Raw genomic sequence first — 14,517 nt, 5'->3', positions numbered from 1 at the left:
AGCACCCGGCAAGTAAGGATGAAAAATAAAAAAAGAAAAGGCACATTAAATCACAGGAAGGAAAGGCTAGAGACAGCCAACCTGACTTCCAGCAAAAGCCTTCAGGAAGCTGAGTACTCTGGAGAATGTTGGCGGGTAAATATGTCCCATCAATAGACTATTGATATTTTCTATAAAGAATTTATCTCTGAAAGGCACTTCACAGTATGTTCTTGCCAAAGAATTAAAAAATAAAAATTAACATCCAAGAGGTATGAGACACAGCTCCTTGGAGAGAATTGGAGTCAATAAAGGGAGGTTTTCTATGTGTTCTGATCTGTGTGATCCAAGGTCCTCATACAGGTTTCTTTTTTTAAAAAAATATTTTATTTATTTATTATGTATACAACATTCTGTCTGTGTGTATGCCTGCAGGCCAGAAGAGGGCACCAGACCCCATTACAGATGGTTGTGAGCCACCATGCTGTTACTGGGAATTGAACTCAGGACCTTTGGAAGAGCAAGCAATGCTCTTAACCTCTGAGCCATCTCTCCAGTCCCTCATACAGGTTTCTTGTCAACATCCTTAGACACAAGCACAAGCCTCATATAACAATAAAAGACATCACATTCTGTCTTTGATAGATCATACCCATTTATTTTGAAATTTTTAAAAAATATTATTTCCAGATTCTGGAATATGAACAATGTTGCTATGAACATTGAGGAAATGTCCTTGTAATGTGAGAGTACCTTCTTTGGGTATATACCCAAAAATGGTATTGTTGGGTCTTAAAGAACATTGATTCCTAACTTTCTGAGAAATTGCCATATTGATTTTCACAGTGGCTGTACAAGTTTGCACTCCCACCAACAATGGAGGAGTATAGGAGGAGGCTAGCAGCCATCTCAAGGTCAGATGACCATGCACATCTTCCTCTTGAGCCAATCTTCAGTCTGTCATGAGGCCAGGGGACCACCAGTGCCATGATGACCTGGATCAATGAGAGAGAGAGAGACAACGCAGCAATCCAGCTTGACACCACTGCTGGGTCCTGGGAAAGGGTATGAGAGGCCAGCCTGCTCATACCCTCAATAAAAGAGTTGGCTTCTGCTTTTCACCTGCCTTCCAGGGGCTGTGCCATTGATTACATGCCCTCTCACCCCTTCCCCTAAGTGGCTACACGCTTAGACTCATCCACAGCAACTGAGGAGTATTCCCATTAATTCACATCCTCTCTAGCATAAGCCATCATCAGTGTTTTTGACCTTAGCCATTCTGATTGGTACAAGATAGTACCTCAGAGTTGTTTTAATTTGCTTGTCCCCTATGACTAAGGATGCTGAGCATTTCCTTAAGTGTCTTTCAGCCATTTACAAAAATTCTCTGTTTAGATCTGTACTCCATTTATAATTGCATTATTTGTTAGTTTGATGTCTAGTTTCCTGGAAACAACTTAGATGCCCATCAACTGAAATGAAAGGAAAATGAAAATGTAGTACATTTACACAATGGAGTACTACTCAGAGGGGGGAAAAACCAATGTCATCTTGAAATTTGCAGGCAAATGGATAGAACTAGGAAAAAAAGGCATGCTGAATGAGGTAACCTAGACCTACAAAGAAAAACATAGTATGTAGTCACACATAAATGCATATCAGATATAAAGCAAAAGACAACCAACCTATAGTATACAACCCCAGAAAAGCTAGAACTTCCATCGAGAAATAGATGGACGCAGATACAGAGATCCACAACTAACCACTGGGCCAAGCTCCTGGAGTACAGTCTAAGAGAGGGAGGACCAATAATATGAACAAAAGAGTCAGGACCATAATGGGGAAACCCTCAGAATCAGCTGACCTGAACTAGTGGGAGATCACTGACTCTGAAGTGACAATTGGGGAGCCTGCATAGAAATGAACTAGGCCCCCTGAATGCAGGTGACAATGTGAGGCTTAAGCACTGGGACCAGGATCTAACCTAATGCATGAACTGACTCTGTGCAGTCCATTCTCTATGGAGAGATACCTTACTCAGCCTACTCATGGGGTACGGGGAGCTTAGTTCTGCCTCAACAAACTGAAGGGACAGGCTTAGTGGGCATCACAGGAGTGGCCTAACCCCCTCTGAGGAGCAGGTGGGAGGTAGGGTTGAGGGAAGGTGGGGGAGTGGGAGGAGAAACGAGATGGGAAACTGAGATTAGTATGCAAAAAATGAATAAAACACGTTATTTTATAAAATATCAATATCAGGTAAGAGCTTAGATTCTTGTATTCTTATTTTGAGAAATCCTTTATTTGGGGGGCACTATCAGTAAATTATTTTTAAGATTATTTAATTGATTTTTCTCACAAAATTAAACCCAGCTAATACTTTTTAATTATAGCTTTGAACCAAAGGTTGCTGTGGGTGGCTCTTTCTTCCAGTGAAACCCTTAAGAGAGTGCATTACTCTCTATATCAGAAAAGCAAGTTTTTGGATTGGGGAAGTAAATGAGGAGGCACAGAATGAAGAATCAGAAAGAGAAGGCAGAACCTTGTTGCAGGGAACAGGCCCGCTTGTTTGTCCCAGCCACTCAGCTAGCTTAGCCCTGAAATAACCATACAGAAACTGTATTAATTAAATTACTTCTTGGCCCATTAGCTCTAGCTTCTTATTGGCTAACCCTCACATCTTGATTTAACTCATTTCTATTAATCTGTATATTACCACGTGGCAGTGGCTTACAGGGAAAGATTCAGCATGTCTGACTCTGGCAGCTTTATGGCAGCTCTCTGATTCTGCTTTCTTCCTCCTAGAATTCAGTTCTGTCTTCTCTGCCTACCTGAGTCCTGCCCCTATCAGGCCAAGGCAGTTTCTTTATTCATTAACCAATACAAGCAACACATAGAAAGACGGCCCTCCTACACCAGAATTTCATTCATTCCTTCCTCTTTATGGACGCACGGGTCTTCAATGATCACTGCAAATTCATGGGAATTGATGGACTACATATTTGTACCCCACACAAAGTACTTTTTACTTCTTTATATGATGAAATTTTGGATATGCAGCAATGAAAATCAGGTCTACAATGCGGTTAGCTCTTCTGGATAATAGGATTTGATACACATCGAAAAAAATAACATATAATATTTAGAAATATTTTATTAAATGACAAAGTATTTCATATAAAATTAAGTATTAAAATATTCCTTGTATGGATGAGAACACTGAAAAGGTAAAAACCAGAGCAAAGATTTCTGGGGAAGAGAAAGTGTGCACAGAAGGAAAGACATTTGTTCAAAAGATAAACAATATTCTTTAGAAAATGGTGGTGAAGGGATAGAAAAGTACAGGGGCTTGAGGGGCAAGACACATCACAGTAAAGTAAATATAGATCATGATTGTAGGACTAATAATATATTTTCATATTGATTCTACCTTGTCCAAATCCAAACAATGGACTATGTTTTTCCATAATAACAAAAGAGGGTACCTTTGAGTTTCAAACATCAGGACAAACTATCATCTCAGGCTATTTAAATGCAGAAATACAGTCACATTAGTTAAAATCTATGATAGAAATAAATAAGACGATAAAGAGACAACTGACTGCATTAGCCAAGGAAAAAATTGATGCATCTGGCATTATTAATAATATAATAGTAAATCAAAATGCAAACAAAAAAAGAAACAAAAAGGATCAAATAAAAGTGCTTAAAATGAAACCCAACCAAAGGAGAGACAATTTAGTCAAGCTGGAATATTTAAAGAAGGTAAATTACACACCGGGAAAAAAATACTCCATGTCTCCTAGGAATGTCAGAGAAGCTACACCTATGAAGTCTCATCAACACGGTTGCTGAAACAACACCAGAAGAAGGTTGACAAAAACAAGCATGCTAACATGGAAGGGGTGTATTTCAGGGGGCCCCAATCCTAGACAAAGAACTACAGGCAAATAAAAAATGCTGAGAGTGAGGGAAATAATCTCGCCAGGGCAGACGACACCAAACAGTAATCCAATAACAAATGACCCTCCCTGAAAGATTACAGAAACAAATAACATTTAACATTGTATGGGCTGTAAAAGCTGTATTAATATATTTATGACTATTTATTAATATAATCCTATATGTCATAGATAAGAGACAGTCAGACAGAGAAAAAGAGAGAGAACACATGGGGTTATATGGGACAGGTTTGATGGAAGAATGATATGGGAGAAAATGATGTAATTAAATTTTGATTTCAAGAATAAAAGCAAAATATTTGAAAAAAAACTAATATTCAAAAGAAGAAAGAGGGATATTGCCTGTAGACAATAGGTCAGACCATATCACTGAAAATGCAGGGAAATAATAGCATGTCAAAAATAATCCTGACTAAAAGGAGACATAAAAAAAAGGTAAGATCTTAAATCTTGGAGGGGGGGAAAGTAGCATTATACATCAAAAGAAATATTCAAGAAAAAAATTTAAAGCCCCTTTCTCCAGAGACACAGCAAACATAAAACATCTCATTATTACAAAATATAATATGCAGTATTATAATCAAATGTTTAGGAATCATCAGTAAATATGAATGACTAGAATTAGTTCTTCCACTATGAGTAAATGACTTTTAATTAAGTACACAGAGCAGAAATCAAACAATGTTCTATATATAGGGCACTTAAGATAATTTAGGAAGACTAAATAGGAGATAGATATTGAGACACTAGGCTTCTGGTTACAGCAATAAAGCAAAGACTGTCCTAATGAAAAAACTTACTTCCAAATGCAGGAGACACACGGTGGCAAACATTACTCTTTGAAGTACTGAAAGTCTCAATTCAAAGTAATGATAAAAACTGTCACCCTCTGTGTGTCAAGGTAATGAAGCAAATAGTTTTATAAAGTAAAAATTAAGAGATGCAAAGAGATATAATAATTATAGGGGAATGAAACATTCGAATCAGCATCAGACCAATCAGGAGAGATAGGACATGATATGAAGGCGTGTAAAGGGAGACAGGAGCACAGAAGTGCACACCCAGGAGGCACCATATGTGCACCATTCTCTAACACTCACCAGGCATTCATATAGTTTGATTATATAGTAAGTCCTAAAGCATCTTATTTAATATAAACCATAAAATTAAAGACATTAATAAGATACTCAGAATTACTTTAAAGTAAATAAGTGAAACACCATTTTTAATAACAAAAAAGATGTTGTATTAGACAAGTCTAGTTTAAGTATGGAAAACAAAACATAATTTCTTAAAATTAATAAAATACAAATAATACATACATATATTTGTGTATATTTTCTATCTATTTCTTGAAGCACAGAACAGTGAGTAAAATATTTCACATTGCCTTAGGTAATTCATCAATTCAAATAGGACATACTTAAATAAGTTAGATTATAAATACTGAAAACTGTAAATGAAAGCAACAAAAGAAATCACACAAAATAAAATTAAACAAATTAGATGAAAGTAAAAACCAATACAGTTATTACTTTTAGAGTCTGAATGTTAATAGACAAAAACAAGTGGGAAGGTAAACTGAACATATCAGATACTATCTTTAAAATAAATGACATTCTAGGTAAGCCACAGTAATGTGCTCTGCAGGAGGGCAAATCCAAAAAAGACATTACTGAGACCGCAAGCCTATGGCTGAAGATCAAAGGAACTCTGAATCAGTACTGAAACCTAGTAACTAGGTTTCCTTCTTTAGGAGCCTGGATTAGCAGTAATAATTTAGTTTCTGTACATATAAGGTTGAGTAATATACATTGACATATTGCAGATAAAACTGTTGTTAATATGGGAACTGGGCGAATTCGAATGAATTCTAGCATGTTCAGTTATATCAGAGCTGGCCAGTTGTGAAAACAGATATAAACAGGAGTCTGCACACCCACTAGTGTTTTTTTTTCAACATCCAAAGTTTTTTAATAACAGTAAGATCCAGGGTTAGTTTTTGTAACCGCTGCTGGCCCTTCTGCCTCTGGCACGTTCAAACTTCCGGCCCTTGAAGCGAACATAGGGTTTGGTATGGCTGTGGGGTTCCTGGAGCCTTGTCAAAATGCCGGTACACCTCTCGGCCCTTCCAAGGTCCAGACAGGAGCACAGTGCCATGGCCCTTGGGAGACTCCAAGGCCAGCTGGTCAAAGGTGAGGATCTTACCCCCAGCCTTGAGGATGCGACTTTGGGCCCGGCTGCTCACCCGCAGTGCACACACCTTCAGTTTGGGCACATCGAGAATCCTCACGTCATCTGTGACCGTCCCCACAACCACAGCCGTCTTGTTTACTCAGCCAGGAAGCTTCATCTTTCGGATCATCAGGGACAGAGACAGAGGTGGCCGGTTGGTGCGACTCATGAATAACCTTTTCAGCACAACCTGATTGAAGGTGGAGTTGGTTCGCCTGGCCAGAAACCTGTACAGATTGACCAACAGCCGCAGGTAGATGTCCTGGTTCTTGGGCTCCTTGTGCCGAACCTTTCGGTCCTTGTTGTGGCGGATGTCAACACCCATGATGGCGCCTCCTGCACGGCCTGGTCCGGCACACCCACTAATCTTAAAATCCACTTCTCACTCTGGTTACTAAGAATGAGGAGATGCAATGGACCCATTAGGAGGAACAAATCCTGTAGAGTCCCACGTATAGGTCTATTATACAGCTTCCTATGCTAATGACCTAGACTTGTAGATAAATATCTAGTTTCAGTGTAAGGCAAAGTACTAGAGGACCCTGAAGCATATTGGGTTGGAAGTAAGCAAAGTTATTAAAAATTATAAGCCAAATTAAAATCACTTTATGGCTACATGAAAGAGTTTACTATTGGCTTTTAACAAGACAATCTAAGAAGCTATACAATGGCAAGAGTTATTTCTAGCTTAGTGAATAGAAATGATGTATAAACAACATGAGAGAAAAAAAGCTCCCCTTTTAGCGGAACAAAAACACAAATAACTGGGGACTGGAGAGAAGACTTTGCAGGTTACCTACTCTTCCTAAAGCTAGGTTCAAGTCCCAGAACCGACATGATAGCTCACAACCATCTGTTCCCTCAGTGTCTTCTTCTGGCTTTAAAGGGCATTAAGCATGCTTATGGTACACTGACATACATATTTAAGCAAAGCACCCACACACTTCAAATTAAAAGAATAAAATCAAATAGTAAGTGAAGAAGAAATGATGGAATTTGAAAGTGACCTGGGGCATCCCTGATCATAATAAAGCTGAAAAGTCATCAGTAGATAGTAAAACAGGATGATGGGATTTTGAGAAGTTGTGATCTTTTTTTGGCAGCCTCAAAGTAACAAGATGTTCATTAATTTCAAAGTGAAATATTCAGCTGTACAGCAGGGATCCATAGCACAGCCCACCCTCACTGAATGATCAAAGTTATCACCAGTCGCCAGGAAGGTCAACAGCATGTGTCTCCCTGATACAATTTTCTGAAAAACTCATCAGGTCTGAGGTTTTCCTATTAAAGAAGCATGCACCAAATCTGACCAATAGGTAATATCAAGCAAATGAAAACTGAAGGACTGTTTTAGTTAGGGTTTCTATTGTTGTGAAGAGACACCATGCCTTTGGCAACGCTTATAAAGAAAAACATTTAATTCAGATGATGGCTTACAGTTCAGAGATTCAGTCCATTATCTTCATGGTGGGGAGTACAGCAACTTGCAGGTAGATATGGTGCTGGAGAAGTAGCTGAGAGCCCTACATACTGAAAGCCAGAGGACATCTACTTGCTGTCAAACTGAAGGAATTTTCAGCAAAGGAGACCTCAAAGCCTGCCCCCTTCCTCTGAAAAGGCCACACTTACTTTAAGAAGGCCATGCCTCCTAAGAGTCCCACTCACTGTGGGGGCTATTTTCTTTCAAACTCCCACAAGTACTTTCAAAAATGACTAATCTTTTCTTTTTACAATGTCAACATCACAAAACATTATGAAAAAGTAAGGAACTCTTCCAGATTAAAAGTTAAGGAGATGTGACAACCAGACATTTACATGTGGTTCTTAGAGAAGTGTCAGGACAAAGTAACAAATTAGAATGATGTCTATCGATGGATAGACAATTATTATGTCAATGGGGATTTTCTGATATGGCTCATAATCTTTAGGGTAAGAAAATATATCACATATGGCTTTAGTTATCAACAAAGGGTATTCTGCTTAGAGTTTACTTTCAAATATTTTGGAGAAATTGTATCGGTTTATACACAGTCAGACTCAAAGAATTGTCATAGAACAAAACATTATTACTTGGAATTGCTAGATGAGGTATAGGTTGTGTTATTGTGATATTTTAGTAAGTGAGACAGAACTTAAAGTCTTGATAAGCAAGTGAACAAACGTTTGCCCTCCTTGAAGATTAAAATGTTAGCCCTGTGTTTCATTGCTTTCATGGCTCCTGGCTTATTTGAATCCCACTGAAATATGGAGCTATGAGGGCCATTTTTTTGCCTCTTCCAGTCTCTTCTTATGGGGACAGCCAGAGTAACTTCTGAAAATCTAAGATCAGACAAAGCCGCCCCTCTGGACCTAATACCTGGTGCTCCTGGCTGTATTTAAGTTCCTTGCTAACTTGACTTATTAGAACACTAACGAGTAATTTCTCAAGCCATAGACGGCAGTCCATTCAGGCTGTTCTCTTTCCCCCTTTCTCACTCCCACATAGTCACCAGAACACTGACACTGCAAATGCTGGCTTTGTGAAATTGGTCTAGATAGCACCAATCTGCAATATCTGAGTAGGCCTTTGCTGTGATGTTCACTTACCTTACACATTCATTAGTTGCTATGCCCTTATCATCATCATTTGGTCCAGGCACTTTTTAAAATAATTTTTTGATAATTCCACACATGTGTCCTCACCTCCATTTCTCTCTCTCCACTAATTTATTCTGCTGAAACCCCATTTTCTTCCAACAATTCTATTTGAATGTGTTCATTTCTTTTATTCTACATTAACCCAAACACTTACTTTTCCCTTGATTGCATCAAGATAACACACATTGTGACTTGGGAGTCTCATTTTTTTCAAATATCATTTCTAGGCTTATCATAGGTATTTCCTGTCAACATTTTCCATACTTCCAAATAGGTGGTGCCTTTAAATTATTTCCATAAAACAAAACCATATCTGCTTCTTATTCATTATTTCTGTTTCAAGTCAGTGTTTGTTCTGCTGCAGTGCCAGCCCTCCCAAGCCGTACACACTTGATCGGTCTCCAAAGTGCTCCTATATAAAGATTCATAGGGATAGTAGTTTTTCATGTACTCTAAATTCTTCATTTTATGAGTTTCTAGATCTAGTCTTTATCAAGGACTTAAAGCACATGATTTCTCATAGGTCACATAAGGTAGATACAGTTGTACCTTCTTAATTAAGTTGTACATTGGTGCCTCCTAGTTTTACTCTAGTGGTCAGAATCATGATCCTCTGGTAAGTCTTCCCATTTTCTTTAGTCTGGCCTCCCTCCAAATATCTGTATTCTATCTTCTCCTTATCTAGGCAATGATATTTCTGCAGTGATGATGTGGGATGTCCTTTTCTATGCTGTGAATGTGTTTTATTACCCTTGGTTAATAAAGAAGCTGATTTGACAAATATCCAGGCAGAATAGAGCCAGCTGGGAAATTCAAACAGAGATGGAGGGAGAAAGAAGGTAGGGTCTGAGAGATGCCAGCAGCTGCTGGAGAAGCAAGATGTGAGGTGAACAAATCTTGAGCCCTGTGGTAAAGAATTTGTTAATAATAAGCCTGAACTAATAGGCCAACAGTTTGTATTTAATATTAATGCTCAGAGCAGTTATTCAGGAACTGACAAGTGTTCGCTTGCAACTTGACAAATGAGATTCACCATCTGTGAAATATATGGTATCTAGTGTTTAGGGTAAGAGAATTTCAAGAACTTTATGATCTATTTAAGACCCTTTCTTCCTAATTATTTTAGGCAATGTAAAACCAATAAGGACAAAGAGGTAAAGTGAAGCCAAAATGTCCCCATCACCTTTGCTTCATCATGAGCAACATTCCTCAGACCTTCCATTTGTCACTAGATGAAGAGGGTCTCTGTTCAGTTTAGGATAGATTCCCACCAAAACATAGCTGCAATAAATGCCTGAAAGGATTTTTTGGGGGGGGTGTTGAACCAGCAAATGAAGTCAAATCTGTGAGAAAGGGAAAAGAAAACACGCAGAAGCCTATAACAAGAATGTTTTAGGAAAACTCCAAGGTTTGAACAATTAAATATGTTATATACTTCACTTTCTGAGGGAAAGTGAGGCTGAGCTATTTATCCACTGTCTTCCATTTGCTCCCAGGAGCATTAACTTCTATCAACTAAAATTTGAGCCATTAAACTGTACTAACAGAAGGACACAGGCAAAGAATCAACGTGATGTCAAAGAAAAGCTTGGTGAGGGAAGTGACCCTCAAAGACGTCCAGTGAAGTACTGTGCCGGGCTATTCAGTGAATATTGGCAGAAGAGATATCACTAGAAAGACAGAGGCTATTGGAAAAAAATTCAAAATATTGATTTCAGGTAAGCCTCAAATTCCTAAGCATGCCATTTAAAAATAGTGGTCATTTATATAATACATAAGGATGTACAAATAGAAGTTTGTTTTTTACACGACAGTATGTCGTTCTTAAGCAAACAGTGTCAATAGCAAAATTAATTATAAAATATTGATGATTATATTAAAATTAAGAAAAAGAAGTATATATACTAATACACAACATACTCAAGTTAAGGAAAATAACACACATGAAGGAAATTAGTTTAGGTAAAACCAGGCATAGAATATAATATATATATTATTGTTTTTAACAGAGCAAGTATAATGGAAAGACAAAAGACTCTGAAAGCTTATAATACTAAAGGTAACTACATTTAAATTTGCCCTGTTTTGTTTGTGTATTTGAAAAGTCCACTTGTAATGAATGTCATTTTACGTGTATAATAAGAGGTACATAACACATTAAAGCAAACATTAATTAACAAAGTGGTACAAAGAGTCTTCAAATTAGATGACACCATAACCAGATATCCAAGGTTTGGAGACACATGAGAAACAGAAGCAGAGGAACTTAGGAAGGAACAGCCAACAGCCAAAACAGAGACACACAGAGAAAATAGTTAAAGCAGTGATTCTTGGTGAAGGTCAAGTCGTGGTGCTGGAAACATAGCTCAGTTAGCAGGGTGCTTTAGCACCAAAGAAAGCCCTGTTTCCCCACCCCACCACCCACAATAATGGTACTGTTGTGTCAGAAGGAGACAAAGGAGAAAGAGAAAGCTTTAAAAATAACCAAACCCAAACAATCAAACAACCAAAAAACAAAGAATGAAGAATAAGAACAAAATAATAAAGAAAATAAAGGCAGGCTTTTTTTTAAAAAAAGGGATATATTGCACAGTGCATGCTTCAGTCTATCTCCTGTTTCTGTGTTCTGTTTCCTCGGTGGGGTTAGCATTGTATCATCTGTCTTCACCATTTTATTTCATAGTAATATTATAAGTAAATGGTTGTCTATTTTATCAATCTTCTTTTAAAATTTTATTTATCAATTGTTTCTATCAAAGCATATAGAAAAATTGAATAACTTTTCAATTTTAAAAATCACTCAAATCAAAAATAATATCTAAATCTCCCTTTGGATTTTATGACATCTATGTATTTATAATGAAGTTATGTGCTGGGCTTGCCTCCTTAAGTCAAAGAGCATGGAAAATCATTTATGTGTGTGTCAATATTTGTTTACATATCATTACTAATATGGAGATGCATTCTTGTATAATATAAAATATCTTTTGTTTTTCAGCCAATTTATGTTATTAATTTACATTTTAATTTAAAACTTTTTATTCTTTGAGAAGAAAGCTGATGATTTTTCTATTTAAATATGATTTATATTTTACTGGATTTAAGTTCCATGTATATATCTACAGAAATATATATCATCTTATCACATATATATGTCCATATATACAGGAAATTTATCATTTATATATTATAAGATGATAAATTTGGTGCAAATCATAACAACACTAAATATAGCTTGATATTGTTTTTTTCCAAAGAAATGTTTCATGGAAAATGAACTATTTTTCCCAAATAAACAAGTTAATTCTTTTTTTTTAGTTGTCAAGACATTATTTCATAGAAACAGATGTTCTCCTTCAACCTTAGCCTTATTTTCCTTTGTTTTGCTGCCCATTTAAAATCCTTGACCTCTCCTAATCCTACCCTGAATTATTTCAGCAGAAGATATGGATCTTCCAGATAGCTCCGTTCAACATCTCTGTGTTCAATGAGTTCTGTATGCGTTGTCTCCAACAATGAGGTCTTGCCATTGGTTTGTAGGGAGAAAACTGTAGCCTCAGAAAAAGCCTGGGTTGTTTGGAGGTTCACATAGGGTATCACCCAGATCCAGAAAGACAAATATGGTACGCATTCAATGGTAAGCAAGCTACAGTCCACAGAGGACAGGTATAGTGGTGATGGTGGTGGTGGTGGTGGTAGTGGTGGTAGTGGTAATGGCGCTTCTGGTGGTGGAGGAGGTAGTGATGGTGGTGTATATATCTCCCTAGAGGAAGGGAACTGTAATATATAATGGAATGGGAGATGGACTGGAATGAAAGGATAAAGTGGGGAGAGGGAAAGAAGAAAGACATGAGAAACCTAATGCAAAGAGAGACAGCTAAAATTAAGGATCATTTTATAGGTAATATGAAAACCTAATACATAGACACCTTCTAATATATATTGATTTCCATAGTAGCTGTTTAAGTTTGCATTCCATCTGACAATGTAAGAGTGTTCCCCTAACATCACATCCTCTCCAACATGAGCTGGCACTTGTGTTTTTGATTTTAGTCATTCTGACAGGTGTAAAATAGAATCTCAGAGTCATTTTGATTTCCATTTCCCTATGACTAAGGATATTGAACATTTCTTTGTTTCTGGATTATTTCAGAATCTTTTATTGAGAATTCTCTGTTTAGATATGTATGCCATTTTTAAAATTGGATTGTTAGGTTTGTTGATGCCTAATTTCTTGAGTTCTTTATATATTATGGGTGTTAGCCCTCAGTCAGATGTTTAGTTGATGGAAATCTTTTCCCATTATATAGGCTATCTTTTTGTCCTATTAACAGTGTCCTTTGCCATATAGAAGCTTTATGTTTTAAGAGGTTCCATTTACTAATTATTGATCTCAGTTTCTGAGTATCAGTTTCTGAGTTCTGCTCAGGAAGTTGTCTCTTATGCCATTCAAGTCTATTTTGCACTTTCTCTTCTGTGAGATTCTGTGCATCTGGTTTTATTTTGAGGTCTTTGATCTACTTGAACTTGAGTTTTATGTAAGGTGATAGATAGCTATCTGTTTGCATTCTCCTACATGAAGACATCCAGTTAGACCAGCATGATTTGCTGAAGATATTTTCATTTTTCAATTGTGTTCTATTTTGCATTTCATTGATCTCAATTTGCTCTAGCTAAGACTCCAAGTACTATATAATAGGTATGGAGAGAGTGTACATCCTTGTCTTAGTCCTTATTTTAGTGTAAAAGCTTTGAGCTTGTCCTCATTTAGGTTAACATTGGTTGTAGGCTGTTATAAATTATGTTTATTTATTACTATGAGGTGTGTCCCTTATATTCCTAGTCTTTCTAGGGTTTTGTAATAATGAAAAGGTTGTAGATTTTGTAAACCTCCCTCTCTGCATCTAATAAAATGATAATGTGTGCTTTGTCTTTTGATTTGCTTCTGTTTTACTAATACATTTATTGATTTGCATATGCTCAAAACATCTCTGCATTTCTGGGATGGAGCCTACCTGATTATGGTGGATAATCTTTTTCATGTGTTCTTGTACTTGGTTTGCAAGTATTTTATTGAGAATTTTTGCCTTTGTTTCCATAAAGGAAATTGGCCTGTAGTTATCTTTCTTTGTTAGGACTTATGTGTTTTTTTGTATCAGGGTAACTGTAACTTCATAAAATGAATTGGGTGATGTTCCTTTTGTTTTTTTTCTGTAGAATAATTTGAGGAGTATTGACATCAACACTCTTTGAAGTCTGGAAGAATCATGTTCTAAGACCATCTGGTCCTGAGCATTTATCTTTTGGTTGGGAGACTTAATTACTGCTTCTATTTCACTAGAGTTTATATTTATATTAATTTAAATTATTTTTCTGGTGCTGATTTAACTTTGGTAATTGATAGATACTAAGAAAGTTACCCATTTATTTTAGATTGTCCAGTTTGGTGTGTACAGTTTTCCAAAGTTTGCCCTTATTGATTCTCTAGATTCCATTAGTATCTGCTTTTATTCTTCCCCTACATTTTAATTTTGTTACTTTGGATATTCTCTCTCCAGTGTTTAGTTAATTTGGATATAGGGTTATCAACATTTCTGATTTCTCTAAGAACTAATCTCTTAGTTTCATTGATCATTTATATTGTATTGTTTGTTTGTATTTTCTTTATTTCCATTGTTAGTTTGCTTATTTCTTGTTATGTATGACT

General features: G+C 36.7%; 1 protein-coding gene and 1 pseudogene across 1 annotated transcript in view; both read right to left on the bottom strand.

Moving 5' to 3' along the window:
* The window catches only part of Spag16 (sperm associated antigen 16), an 864,135-nt gene that overhangs the window by 301,126 nt on the left and 548,492 nt on the right, over positions 1 to 14,517 (bottom strand). The window lies entirely within an intron of this gene.
* LOC142836806 (large ribosomal subunit protein eL18 pseudogene) lies at positions 5,934 to 6,521 on the bottom strand (annotated as a pseudogene).

This window comes from Microtus pennsylvanicus, chromosome 17 (assembly GCF_037038515.1).
Source record: "Microtus pennsylvanicus isolate mMicPen1 chromosome 17, mMicPen1.hap1, whole genome shotgun sequence".
NCBI classification, from domain to species: domain Eukaryota; kingdom Metazoa; phylum Chordata; class Mammalia; order Rodentia; family Cricetidae; genus Microtus; species Microtus pennsylvanicus.
Note: the sequence above shows the minus strand (reverse complement) of the source record. Positions and strands in the feature narration are given on the sequence as shown.